General features: G+C 35.2%; 1 long non-coding RNA gene across 1 annotated transcript; it reads left to right on the top strand.

Moving 5' to 3' along the window:
• The first annotated feature begins 2,455 nt into the window (after positions 1-2,455).
• Positions 2,456-9,540, top strand: LOC308059810. The gene is made up of 2 exons (XR_013926406.1): positions 2,456-5,362; positions 5,496-9,540. It is a non-coding gene; the product is annotated as an uncharacterized lncRNA (long non-coding RNA).
• Positions 9,541-14,969: the final 5,429 nt, after the last annotated feature.

The raw sequence follows: 14,969 nt of genomic DNA, 5'->3' as shown, positions 1-14,969 counted from the left end.
TACACAGAGTCACCAAATTGCAGAATCACAGAATGGCTGAGATCTGAGATTGCAAGGGACCTCTGGAAGTCATCTGGTTCACCCCTCTGCTCAGGCAGGTTCACCAATAGCCAGTTGCCCAGGACCATGTCCAGACAGCTTTTAAATATCTTCAAGGAGGGAGACTCCACAACCTTCCTGGGCTCTCTGTGTCAGTGCTCACTCACCCTCACGGTATAAAATTGTTTTCTGATAATCAGAGGGACCCTTCTTCATTTCAGCTTGTGCCCATTGCCTCTGGTCCTGTCATTGGGCACCGCTGAAGAGAGCTTGGCTCCCACTCAACTTGATGACCACCAGGACCCCGAGTCCTTTACTGCAAAGCTACTTTCTAGCTTGGTAGGTCCCAGCATGTACTAGTGCATGGAGTTATTTTCCCCCAGGTGCAGGACTTTGCCATTTCCTTTGCTGAGCTTCATGAGGAACCTGTGAACCCATTCTCCAGGCTGTCAAGGCCCTCTGAATAGCAGCACAAACCACTGGTGTATCAGCCACTCCTCTCAGTTTTGTGTCATAAGCAAACATGTTGAGGGTACACCCTGTTTCATCATGAGGTCATTAAGGAAGATACTGAACAGGATTGGAGCAAGTATTGACCCCTGGAGTACACCAGTCATTGCTAGCCTCCAAATGTTTTTTGTGCCACTGATCACCACCCTCTGGGTCTAGCCAGACACTGTGTCTGCTTCACACTCCTTGCTAAGTTAGAATAGTTAAGGAAAATAAATGAAGAATTCTATTTGAACATATCCTTCTCCTAGATTGGTAGGAATGTAAGAAAATATACTTTTTCAGTATGATAAGACACTTTTGCAAGTTTATATGGATAGATATACAGGAGTGCAAAATGAAGATATAAAACTAAAAATGAGCAATAGAAAGGAGGCAAAACATAAATGTATATATATGTGTAAGTATATATATAGCTGACAGTGTGTCAGAATATTTTCTTACAATTATTCTTATGGAAGAAAATAATGTAACAAGTGTAGAAAATTCATTAGAAAAAATGATGGAAAAAGGGAGAAAATGGTCCCATTGTCTTTGGTCAAGTCTTTTTTTGTTTCTTCCTTCTCACTAGTCCTGTGTTGTGATAAACTTCTGTTCTGAGACTATACTATGCCAACCCTTCTGCTCTGTCCTCTGAAAAAAAAGAAAATAAACCACAGATTTTCTCTTAAGAATGGTGCCTTAGTCAGAAGATCACTAGAATATTCTCTCATTTGTTTATCATTTGTTCCTTTCTTCAACAAAAGAAATGAAATACTGAGTTTCAATACTTCATATCCTTATGAAAATCCAAACCCTGAATTCCCACAAATATGTCTTTTCACTATGGCACATTTGGCATATTTGGGTATGAGATAAGGAATAGAACAATTAGATAATTTTTGTGACTATTCTCATTTCTATGTGAAGTATATACACATTGCATATAGAAATTATCAAAAATATCATATTATTTTCCTGAGTACATTACTGCCTCTTCTTCTCAATCAAAATGCTGATATCCTGGCTGAAACATAAGTGGCTGAATCTGCAGGGAGTGACACACCTAGGGGATATGTTTATATGTATTCAGATGATGAAGACAGACACAATCATGTGCTAGGTGGTCCCTTTCTTTTTGTGATGTAATAGAAAATATATTTACAAGTATCATATAAATGATGTGTCGTAAAAAAACCCAAAAACTTAGGGGGATTAATGTGTTCCTTTGGTATGAGAAATCATTGCCAGAATAAAAGGGTGAAAAACAGAAAAGTGATAAATGTGCGATGAAACTTAACACTGAATTGTAAAAATTTTATGTTAAAGCTTTCCAAGGACTGGCTGACTAATAAGGTGAAGAGCCAGAGGGCTGGTATTTCCCAAGGATATCAGTAACTGGCATGCTGATGAAGTGCTGTATCCACAAATCAAGGTAAAAGGAGAAGCAAAAAGGTGTAGTATATTAAGAATCCTGTAACTCAGATCATATCTAAAGGGCAGGGAGGTAGGAGAAAACTTCTCATTTGAGTGAACAAAGGCTTCAGAATTGTATGCAAGATGAACAGAAACAAAACCTTGTGAAAGAGCTTTCAGCACTTAGAAGCAACTGATGTGCTCATACAGCTTCTACTTCTAATCATATAATTTGGACTGGACTCCCAATTACTGCTGCAACTCTGCAACTAAGAATGAGTAACTGACTTGTATGTGAATGGCTATGTGTCATTTTACCGGTGTCTGTTTATAATGATAAAGTGAACAGAAAGCATCCAATATTTTTTTATTATTTTTTTTTTTTTTTGTTGGATTATGTCACACAAGAAGACAACAAGCTATTTTAATTTTTGCAACCAATAACTTGATCACATGATGGAGATGATACAGGTAAACTTTGCATAACCACTTGGGCAATGGTTCTTTGGCCTACCACAGAGAAATGATAAAAAAATTATTCCACGTGACGCACGTAGTATTTGCTGTCTAACACTGAATGTCATTTTAGGAAGGAATGAATGATTCTCTGAAGGTTGCTATGTGTCTTTATCAATCAGGTAAGGAAACACTCTCACTTAATCTAGGTGCTTAATTTGCAGACAATTAAAGTCAAGTGGTATGAATCCTGCCAAAAATGCTTGGGGGAATTTTAAGGTATAACAGTGATATGCCTTTAGAAGTGTCTACTGTTCTGCACTCTCAAGAGAGTTGAAGGAAGATTTTGAGGAATTTTAGATGCCTGACTTCAGTCGAAATCCTACAGTGCACCTAATGCTTCTTTTGGGATTCTTACAGTCTTCAATCCTTTATATTTTGCTGAATGTTACACTGTTTGATTACACAATGTGGTAGAGAAGTTTGCATTATGCCTGTTTTCTTACTGCAAGATTGTGGTGAAGATGGTTCCTTCCTGCTCTCTTTAAAAATTTAAAAATAATTTATTATTAAATAGGTTTCAATTGATGCATTAATTTATATCAGTTGGGATCTGTGACAACTGATTTCACTTTTTGTTTGAAAGAATTACACATACCTCGTGGAGTTACTTAAGACTTCAATATTAAACATTGTGTCAAAGCACCAAGTTGTGTGATTTCAATCTTTTCCAGAGCACATTAAGACAGTCACTTTTAGTGTAAATGTTTACTATTTGCAACATATCCTCCTGTGTGGATACACCTGAAAAGAGGATATATTTGTTTGTTTAGTTAATGACTTCACAATATTTTGCTTGAGCATTATCTACATAAATTGCAGATGTCTGTCTGAATTTCTCACCTTCAGCTCTCCTGAATAGTTAATGACAAGAACTCATATCCTTTTTTTTATGCATAGTTATGAACTATAAAAATAATACATATTTCATGTCCATTTATTAATTAGATATTATTTTTGTGTGTTATTTACATAGTTTAATACATATTATCATAAAAAGCAGCATTACTGTCCAATTCAGGGTACACTGGCAACCTCAGAACAGGAACTCCCTGGACAATATGGGTACAAGGCATGAATGTGGAAAAATGTGGTTTGCCCTAGAGAGCATAGTGGGAGAAGATGCTGCTAACACTGCCATTTAGCTATCTGCATTCCGTCCCTGGTTCTGCAGTTACTGCCAAGCACATTTCCATGTATATTACCAAAGGCAATGCCTTTGCATTTTTTAACTAGCAGTCATTTTTTTCTTTTTATACAATAGTTTAACTGTACCAGCCTGGTTTCCCGTAGCAGCTGCCCCAGCATCTTCTCTGAATGCCAAGCGTGATTCAAAACAGAGCCAAAGAAGTGGGTTTTGCTTCTTGTTCCTTCTCCCTTTTTAAAATTTACTTTTTTAGCTGTTCCAAAAGCATTTAACTTCCATTTACATAGATTTGAGCAAGAGAACATGATGTTCCAGTTTGCTTACTTCCACATATGAAAAAATAAATAAGTGTTTGTCTTTACAGATTGTTTGCTTTTCTTCATATTAGATGCAAGGAAAATCTAATACAACTGCAATTGTATGCACGTACACCATCACCTTGGAGATTCAGTATTGTAAGTGGGAGAGCAATCATGTACTGAAATCCAGAGAATACACTCAGCCAGCACCACTCTGACATTTTAAGTGTACGTACTTAATGTGATTTTTACTGTTAATTACATAGGCTTTATGAATTCCAGTATCATCTCCTTTCCACTGCAACTGGATGAAGGGAACCATATGGCCATTTCAGATCCTATAAGACAGATCCAGTCTGAAATAAACAGTGGGAAACTTGCCCTTGTTTTTGCACCATTGGATTTGAACTAGCATGGAGCACACTAATACTGCACTGTGTCAACTATGCGTTCCCATTTGGTTTTGCTTCAACTATCAAAAGGGAGAGGCTTCTTAAAAGAATTGTGACAAAGTCATAACACTTAACTTCAGAGACAGAAGGCATACAGAAGGGGGAGAAGCAGACCTGAATGGGGTAAAGAGGCAGCAAAAGCAACGTGAGCAAAACTTGCTAGAGGCAACTGCTTACATGAACCACCCCTACATTTCATGGCCCTAAACTTGGGGAAAACAATCATCTCCAGTAGGGTTTCTTGTAAAGAAATCGGTTGTCTAGTTTCATCTATAAAAATAATTTCCTGCCACTTCTTAGCCCTGAGGTCAAATTACCCAAACAGCTCATTATTAAACTCTCGTACTCTACAAAACAATATAGCCACATAGCAGCAATCCTTTAACAGTAGTCCCCATCCTCTGTTAAATCCTGGACTGTTCCCAGATGGATGTTTAGGAGAATGTTTGTTGGCATAAGCTAAATATGTTCTAGGGATCTTTTCCAGCAATATAATCAAACAAATAGTAACATTCCGATGCCTGGAAACTCACTGTGAGTCTTTAGTTTATTAGAACCTACATAAGTTTTCTTTTGCTTTCTCCCTCATATGGATGTAGCATATGAATCAGGTCCATTGTACTCCTAGATGTAACTGTAATTCTGCCTTATAGCTTATTATATGTCTATGCCAGTACAGTGCTCCACAAAGAGATTCAGTTGTTTCTGAAATAATCTAACTATAGAACCAAAATAAGTAAGAACTGTGATATCCTTACATTATACTGACAGAGTATATGCTATTTGGTCTGAGCAAATTAGCTAGGGCAACAAACAGAAATGTGCCTGTAGTTCTGTGCCAGAACCTGACCTCCTGTTTAACTAAGGCTTTCCTCTGAAATCTGCAGATGTATTACCTCAGTAGGACCAAGGGAATTTCAGTCCCTTTGTACTGCTCTGTGAAGCATAGGCGTTCTTTCTGACTTTTACAGTCCAAAATTTGCAGTCCAACCAGTATATGGAAGGTAAGTGGGGAAGAAATGTAGATAAAGTTAACCATATCTTGTTGTTTCCTAGATTTGTATATAATTCTGTGTTAAGCTTTTTTCCTTCTTTCTTTTTCTCTCTCTTTCTTTCTTTCCTTCCTTCCTTTGATAGACTTTCTTTGTTAATAAGCTACAAACTGCTTCTCTAGCAAACTACAGCATTTTGAGAGGAAGAATATTTTCTCAGTGAAAATGGGATAATAAATTTTGCAAAATTGTTTTTCATCCAATTACACTCCTCGAGAATGCAGGTGATTTTGAAAAATAAGGAATTTATTTTTTAATAATACTTTTTGGTCATTTACTGATAATGTTTTACTTATAATAGCCCATTGTAGCATGATGATTAACTTCTCTCCAGCAAATATGTGGGAGGCATGTTAGGAGTGAAAACTGGGATACAACTTTTTTTTTTTTTTTAATCCAAATAGATTGATGCTTAAACTGTATTCAGAGAATTGACATATTCTATTTTTGAAACACTAATTTCTGAAACTGTAAACAAACATAGAGAACAATTGGTTGAAATGTAGCATGAAAGCTTTTTCATGACAGAAAAAAAGATTGTCAATCTTGTATAGACAGCATGCATAGAAAAAAGTTTCTGTTTTATATTTGCAGCGACAACTCCCTTAAGCATATCATTAAGAAGTCATATTTGAGGTACAGATATTTACAGAAATTCCACATGTATTCAAAAGCTTTAGGTTCTTCTCGAATTGTCCAGTATATTATTAAGCTAGCCTAAAAAGTTTTAATAAGTATTCAAGAGTTCAGCTACTAATATTTATTTATTTTAAATCATGTACTCTGATCTAGTATTTAAACATACTGCTTTTTGGTTGATTAATTGATTTTTCTCATCATTTAAGAGGCTTCTTGATCACAGAAACCCTATTTTTATTTTGGAATATGGTACCTTTAAATAGTCTCATACTGCTTTGCTCATAACACTGTCTTTTTCACTTAGTTCTCTTTCACAAACTAGTTCATTTGACCCTTGTAAATTCACAGAAGGTAGACTGAAAACCAGTAAGCTGGATAATAATAGAAAAGCTTTCTTAAAGGATTTATTTCCTAACTCTGTGTTGCTGGCATCCACTTATAATATGGATGCCACACTAAAACATATAACTGTGTAAAGCAACAAATGCAAAAAAAATCCCTTACATTTGGCCAAACTTTTTCTCATGCACATAATATAAGAGAGTGGGTTTTATATGGAATGTATTCAGAAATATTCAGACCACCTGGTGGTGGGTTTTTTTAAGAAGAAACCTTTTGTTTATTTATCCATAGATAATTTAGAAATATAGGACACAATCAGGAGTAACACTTGGAGACTATTGAGTTCACACATCTAACCTTGGAAGGAATACATATTATTTATTTAAATTGCTATAAATTTATTTATGATAAAAACAACAGCAAAACACAGTATATAATATAGGAAATTAGGCTGAGCCTTAACTATTTTATTTCATTTTAAAGCATGTTCTGAATGTTTTATATATAATAAGAGAGGGAACTTGAATTAATTAGTTCAGATAGTACAATTAATTATCTTCTATGATTGTAAGGTAGTAGCACCAACTTTATCAAATTTGACATTAGAAGATTCATTTTCAAGGTTTTAAAAAATTTTCCAACTTGAAAATGTTATTATGGACACGTTTTGAGAATGGTAATTCATTATAAATTGTTGCACTTAAACTAGAGGATTGGTAAACTCAGAGGACTAGTTCCTTATTGCATCTATGCAGTTTGTCCCACCTGACAGGTGGAATTTAAAAAGTAGAGTTGCTTCTCTCTGTTTCTAAGAAATAAGTAAGGTCAACAGAGATTGACGGGTAGCAACAGAGGAGTGTAAAACAAGTAGCGTTGAGCATATCAGAAATCTTCCGGCCCAAAGCTGGAGCAATTGCCCATCCTTCCCTTACTGTACAACCATGGCGTTCAGGTATCCCCCAATTAATTTTGATGCTTTGATTTTTCTAACAGACTTTTTTCCAGAATGGGGTCTCATTTATTCTTTTGCTATATTATGATTGGGAAGTGTTGTCTTTGTGTAACTTAGCACTGAGGAAAGCTGGGACCTAAATTTTATGTTATAATGTAGAGTGGTAAACTGGTGTTGATGTCATTGGTCAAGGATGTATAAAAACCCAGTAAAAGCTCCAAGGGACAATTTACCACCAGGATAAATTTCAATCAATTTATGTTGTAGCTACCTTTATCACTCTTCAACATCTTCTGTGCTTTCAAATTTGCACAGATAATTCATTTTATTGATTCAGAAGAACTCAACAGCCTTACAAAAATACTTAGTTTGCATAGTTAATGCAGAGAAAATAAATGCAATACAATGAAAACAAATTTAAGCTTAAGAACAGTCTTTCGTCTGTAATAGACAATACATTATTTTCACTTAGAGTGACATACTAAGTCCTAGAAACATATTGTACATTAGAGGAAAGAATAGACTTCATGGCATAGTAGGGGCTGTAATTACTGATAAGAGCATTTGTATGAAGACTGTTTATTTTCTGACTTAAATATCATTAAAGGATATGCGAAGTCAAAACAGAAAATCACATGGGTGCTGGGGATATTATACTTCTAATTTTTGTTTGTTGGATAAATTAAATATAGAACTTCCACAGAAGATGAGATAGAACTTCCTACAATTTTCTACTCATATTCACTTCTTCCTGTGAAGGTTTGTTTATTTCCTTCACTACTCTGGATCACATTGTTTAAAAGTGCTGTGACTTAACTGATTGGTTCTGAAATACATCAGTAGAGGCAATATCAAGTAATTGAAAGGAAAGAGGCTTTTTTCCAGGATTATTTTTCTTTCCCCCATGTTAAGAAGTTGAACCTTGGTTAGATATTTCCATCAAAATTTTCCCTAGTCATTCAAAAGCATAAGCTGACTTCTAAAAAATTGCTGTTTCTTTATCTTTAGCAATGTAGACATACTACACAGAAACTTCCATAATGATTTCAAGAAAAAAGAATTCTGATCAAATTTGAGCATTTGCTTGTCTAACATTAGAATAACTATAGTAATTTCTGGAGGAATTAATGGATGTTCTAAAACATTTATCTGATCATTACTACATCTTTCTTCTTTCTTTTTGTTATTTCAAATTAACACATAAATACAGACTTAACATATGACAGAATTTGTTATTCAATACAATTGAAACTTCTTGTTCACAGATCTGATTCCTCTCCTTTTTCCTAAGCCTAGTTCTACTTTTGGTGTGGACCTGTAAAAAGTACTTTACTAGAAAAAAAAAAAAAAAAAAGAAAAAAAAAAAAAGAAGGAAAAAAAACCAAAACAAAACCAAAACACACCCAAGATCTAGGGTTTTTGCTTTTACAAAGTTAGTTTTGAATTTAATTCTAAATAACGATGGCATATTAAAAATAAGTCATTCTTTGTCATTTAATGATTTAACCTGTAACTCTGTATAAAAACAAAGCATAATGTTGGGAAAATAGAGAAAACTGAAGTATAACAAATAAGTAAGAATTTTCTATTTGATATTTCTGTGCAAACTTGGATCTTGGGTTACAGGCAATGAACCTTCCTTGTTTAACATCCTGGTTTTATAAGCTTTTAAATTAAAATTACTTACTCATCTTAATCTAATACATATATTTTTTTTACTGTTTTGTACCGTGGTCTAGGTCTAATAAAGCACTTAGGAGGTTAAAGTATCATTTAGTTGCAACAGGAGATAAAAGTCTAGAGAGCAATGCAAGAAAACAGCTGTTCATGGTGTTTCCTGTTGTCTGGGTTAAACATCACAGTGCCCCAAGCATTAGTTGTTCTGAATGATCAACCAGAGTTGTTAATTATATTAGAGCTCTCAGAGTAAATTTTAGATGTTGCTGGCTGTTGCAGCTTCAGGTCCCCTAGTGGAGCTGGGACTATCGACTAACTTGTCCAACTAAAACTTCTTGTGAAAAAAACATATTCTGTGTTAAGGAACTGAAAAGGTCCTTTGGATTCCAGTGACAATGCTCCTCAGGGAGCAATAATTTTCAGATTCAAGCCAATTAGCACTCTGCTGTAACACTCAAATTACTTCCGTGCCAGAGCAAATACAGACAACACCTTCAAAATATACAACTATTAAAAGTACCTAGTTCTGATTGCTAGGTTGAAGCAGGATTTTCCCTTCATAGTATACTAGACCGTCAAGTACTTTAATATACACATAAAACCTTTAATGTTTGTGTAAAAAAAAAAAAAAAAAATCTAGGAGGAAACAAAGGATACATACTGCTGGAAGTGTAAAATAAAATGCACTATGTCAGGCTTCATACTTGTGTCAAACATAATCACTCTATTCTATTAACATTCATTTTAAACTAGCTGAATTTCAAAGATTTTTAAAAAATATTTTTGTTTCTTAAGACAAATAGAAAGACATACATAAAATGAATATTTATCACTTAGAAATGATACTTCAGTTTTAATGAACTAAATCTGTATTGAATATATACACTTATAACCACATAAATATTACATAACTGTGTAGCATGCACAGATGAAAATATAGTGATTTCATTAAAAAAAAAAAATACATTTTGAGAGCTTTTAAAGCAGTGCTTTAAATATTTCAGGGGGGGGTGTAGGGGTGTGTGTGGGGGGGTAGGTTAAGAAATCAGATCAGGGTTTAAATAGTTCCAGAAAATAGAACTGTGGAGCCAGCTGGTCAAAATAAATTTGCTTTTTTTCAAAGCAAGGACTGGCATTCATTTCCTTTAGTTGTAGGACTCCAAAGCTTTGCCAATAAGGAGGATGATATTCAAATAACAAAGCATAGACATGTTTGCTGTAGTTGGTCACACTAGTCTTCCTTTACAGTCAGTGAATGAAAATATTTAGGGAGACGGGGAAGGAGAAGGAGAAACTCTCTTAAAGTACGAGTCACCTGATTTTTCCACAGTACTTAGGCAGACATAAAAGGAAATGTATCTTAGAAGTGATATGTTTCCCTCCATTGTGTGGAGCTATAAGGACAGGGAAATCATCATATTCAGACCAATTAATATGTTTCATTCATTTCATTCAAATTCAGATGGATACATTTAACATTCGGTCTTCCTCTGGAAAGGTCAGGAAGGAAAAAAACCTCACCCTATGTATGAAACCACATAAGGAAGAGAAAATATTATACCTAACACCAGAGTTGATGGCACATGCTTATTTTAGATTTACATGTCACACCTTAGGCACTTGCATTAGGGAAGGTCAATCTCATCCATGATTACAATAAATTTAGCAATAAGCCATTAATTATTCATCCACCCACATGCTCATCAAATTGGTAAGCTTCTTCTAGTAGCCTCAGAGATATTTTGTCTGTATCTTTTAAAGACATTGCATAGTTTGATATAAGAAATGTAGCCCAAATTCCTTGAGCATACTTAAGGAAGTTAGTGCTCTTCTGAAGCTCTGTCTTTTTACCACCATGACTTGATTTCAGCATTGTTCAGTGGCTGAGGTGAGGCCTCTTTAGATTTGTCTCAGTTATGTTGTCTTTTACAGCTTCAGCAAATATTCCTCTTTTCTAAGACTTCTCTCAACAGTGTGAAATGTCTAATGTTGAGAAAACAGTATTGTATTCTTCTGAGGGTGCTTTCCCACTATTAAAAAAAATATTAAATTCTTTCTTATTTGCTATTGAGCAGTTTGTATACATTTACTCAGGGGAAAGTAGGTGATATGAAACTAAGTTCTGTGGAGCAGATATGTTGTTCTGAGATAATCACCAATTATCCTCTACAGAGAAATGAACAGAAACACTCAGTTTTAAGACATAGTTTGTCTAATCTGAAGTAGACATCTGAAAACATCATGAACTCTGTCATAAAGTGTCCATCCATCCACTGTCAATAAAGACCTAGCCAGCTCACACAGATGTTTTCATCACAGATGTCTAAATTTAGGTCAGTTGTTTCTATGAATGTGAAAAGTAAAATAAATAAATAAATCAATCTTTAAAATTGTGTTTCCTTTGCATTTCTATATATACAATAAAAATATGTTATTCTCCTTGAAACTTCCATTCATCTAGATTTCTATCTGCATATTTCAGATTAAAATCCTAAAAAAAAATATTTACATGATTTTCAGTATGATAGAACAATTTAGTAAAAAAAACAAAACCAAAATCAACTTCTAAATAACACTAGGTTACTTGTTGCTTATCTGGTTATCAACCCAGTGATGTGGGGGAAGTAATAATCTAGTATTTGTCACTATACAACAAGAGTCATATAGGCCAATCATTACTCACTATGATCTTCCTACAGACTCTTCCTCTCCAGCTTTAGATGCCTAACAGTTAGGAAAATGCAATTCTAAACTAGAATTATAAAATGTTTATTGTATATATATAAAAGTGCACAGGGCAATCCAGAGAATTTAAATTCCTAATACTTTAATGGTACTTGTTCTGCAAGTACTTCCAAGTATTTCCCTCTATTACCTTAGAGGAAACTTGCTGCTAGTCAAACTTTTAGGAAGCTAAATTTTTGTGAGGTTCTAAGCCAAAAGCCTAAATACCTGTTTCTTAACACATTCAGAGGACACTCAGTCTGGATTTAATGAAAGGTAGAAGCTTAGTTCAACCAATATCCTAGCAGAGACAAAAATGATATTTCTTTTTCTGATATATGGGATATAGTCAGAGGACCTTTATTGAACTGGCATCAAAAAAATGTATTACTGGAAGAAGGGTAATGGGATAGTAGTTCATTTCAAGTGAAGTCATTAGGTTATCACTGAACCGGAAAGAGTGGAGAGTAAGCTAAGGAAACAGGAGTTTGAGTCTCCTGGTTTGGAAAGTAGAAATTTTGGGATCTAGTTCTTCATGTAATAAAAGTTTACCTTAACATACTTAAATATTAACAACACTAACAGCAAAATATTCCTCCCAATTACAGATGCATACTTGTGTCATGTAGTTCAGTAAAAAGGACTGAGTGCCCTACTATAGGGCAGCAGCACTCTGGAGGTGAGTGCACTCACACGCTCAGAAATACAAAAGAGATAGATATAAGAAAAGATTTAAGCAAAGATTTTGATATAGCTGTCTGATGTGTGGCTGAAAATATCACACCTTGGAGCTGTCAAATGGTTTTAGAGTGTGATTTCTCTGAGGTATCTGCAATGTGAACACTTCTGTAAGGTAGTAATCTAAAATCCTTCTTACAGCCAATTCAAAGAAATGGGCATTCCAAAAGCACTCTATCGTGTTTTAAAGTAGATGTCCTTATTTAGAAAACTGAATAACTTTAAATATGCCAATTCTTCTTATTGATTGTAAGTGAAGCGTAAGTGATTGGTTCAGATGTAGACCTTCACTTTTCATGAATACCATTCTAGCATGTCAAGTAAATTACAGTGTTCATAACTACTGTTACATCCATATTACATATATTTTCCAGACTTCTTACCAGTTGGACATCGTTTATTTAAAGAACTGTGTACTGATATGAGCTGTAGGTACTTACACTGGTCTAACAAAGTTATAACCAAGGAAAATTGCACAGCTGCAAATACCTCAGATACATGCTAAAAGTTAGGAATTGATTTAGGCAAATTAACAATTTTCTAAAATAATTCAAAACATGATACCAAACTGAGTGGGGAAATAGAAACTTTAGAAGGGAGACCCACCCTGCAGAAAGACCTGGATAGGTTGGAAGAGTGGGCTAAAAAGAACCTTATGAAGTTCAACAATGACAAGGGTAAGACCTTGCACTTGGGAAAACATAATCCACCTGGGCACCTTGATGGACAAGAAGTTCAATATGAGTGAACAGTGTGGTGCTGCGGCAAAGCAAGCCAACAGGGTGCTGGGTTGTGTCAGCACGTCACTACCAGCAGAGATAAAGAAGTCATTATCCCACTCTACTCAGTGCTTGCCAGGCCACACCTGGAATACTGTGTTCAGTTTTGGTCCCCACTATGCAAAGAAGTTGTAGACAGGCTGGGGAGGGTCCAGTGAAGGGCCACAAAGATGATCAAAGCATTGAGAAGCCTGCTACCCAAGGAAAGGCTGAGAGAACTGGGCTTCTTCAGCCTTGAGAAAAGAAGACTTAGTGAAGGCCTTATCACCATGTTCCAGCATTTAAAGTGTGGCTGCAAAGAAGTTGGAGAGTCCCTTTTTACAAGGAGTTATATGGAAAAGACGAGGGGTTACGGGTGCAAGTTACTCCTGGGGAGATTCGGACTGGACACAAGAGGAACATTTTTCACAATGAGACCAATCAGCCGTTGGAATAATCTCCCCAGGGAAGTGGTGGATTCCCCAACACTGGACACTTTTAAGCTTCAGCTGGACAGGGTGCTGGGCCATCTTGACTGGACTGTGCTTTTGCCAAAAAAGTTTGGACCAGATTATCCTTCAGGTCCCAACCTGGTATTCTGTGATTCTGTGATAACCTATGTACCATTTCAGCAGATTAGTCATAGGGTAATTCTTAATCATTTATTCTCCCTTCCAGAATTATTTTTATGTAATCAGAGTATAGCCCAGCAAGTAATATTTTTTATGTTACTGATAAAAGGACTTAAACTCTTCATTGTCTTAACAAAGCAGGTTCACAGGACTTTTCTGGGGTTCCTTTAGACTGAGATAAACTTTACTTGTTTTACAAATGAAGTTTTAATTATACTGTTAAGATATGAATTAGACTAATAATAGATTCTTAATGAAATGATGAAACAGATTTTGTTACACTAGGCAACGTAGAGACACAGAATAAAGATATTTGTAGCCTGAGAGAATTCAAATTTGTAAGTGTATGGCATGAGATAACAGATGGTCATAGACAAGCAGATGTGCAAACCCAAGAAAACAATGAGACAACATGATTGATTTTGGCATATCTGTTACGGTTAAAGGTTTTAAATTCATAATGGACCAGAAGAAATGGGGGGGGGGGGGGGGGGGGGGAATAAAGAACACTTTTTAGATAGTTATAGAACAATAGCCAGAAACAGAATCTATACAGAAAGGCATAAATGTTAGTTGAAAATATAACATGTCTGGTAGAAGCTATAAGCTAGTTACTAAACCAAAAAAAAGATATAAACATCAACTGTGAAATGAGATATCTAACATAATCAACGTTATGCCTTTTCTTTCTACAAGTTTTACATCTAGATGTAAGAAAGTAGGGTCTTGATTATGTAATGTTTATATAGTTAGAGAAGTTTGTCTCTGTCAAAAAATGAAGTGTTGTCACAGAATTATTACGGTGGCCATGTTACACTCAAGATATTCTGGAAAGGCTATTGTTTCTGTCAGGGTGGGGGGATGATGAATATTTTTGTAAGTAAGTATGGAAGAACAGTGGAGTTCTTCCTGTAAGGAAAATGAAACAACAGTAGGAACAGAGCTGAGTATCTAACATCCTTTAATAAAAGATTTTGAGGTCATGTCTGTAATCTCATTTCAGTGACTTTGCTTGTTTTTTCTAAGCCACTGGAAAGTGGTCTACAGGATCACACAATTCTAGTTTGTTGCCTTTGATTGTTCCATCATGAATTTAA

This window comes from Falco punctatus, assembly GCF_963210335.1.
Source record: "Falco punctatus genome assembly, chromosome: 2".
Taxonomy (NCBI): Eukaryota; Metazoa; Chordata; class Aves; order Falconiformes; family Falconidae; genus Falco; species Falco punctatus.
Note: the sequence above shows the minus strand (reverse complement) of the source record. Positions and strands in the feature narration are given on the sequence as shown.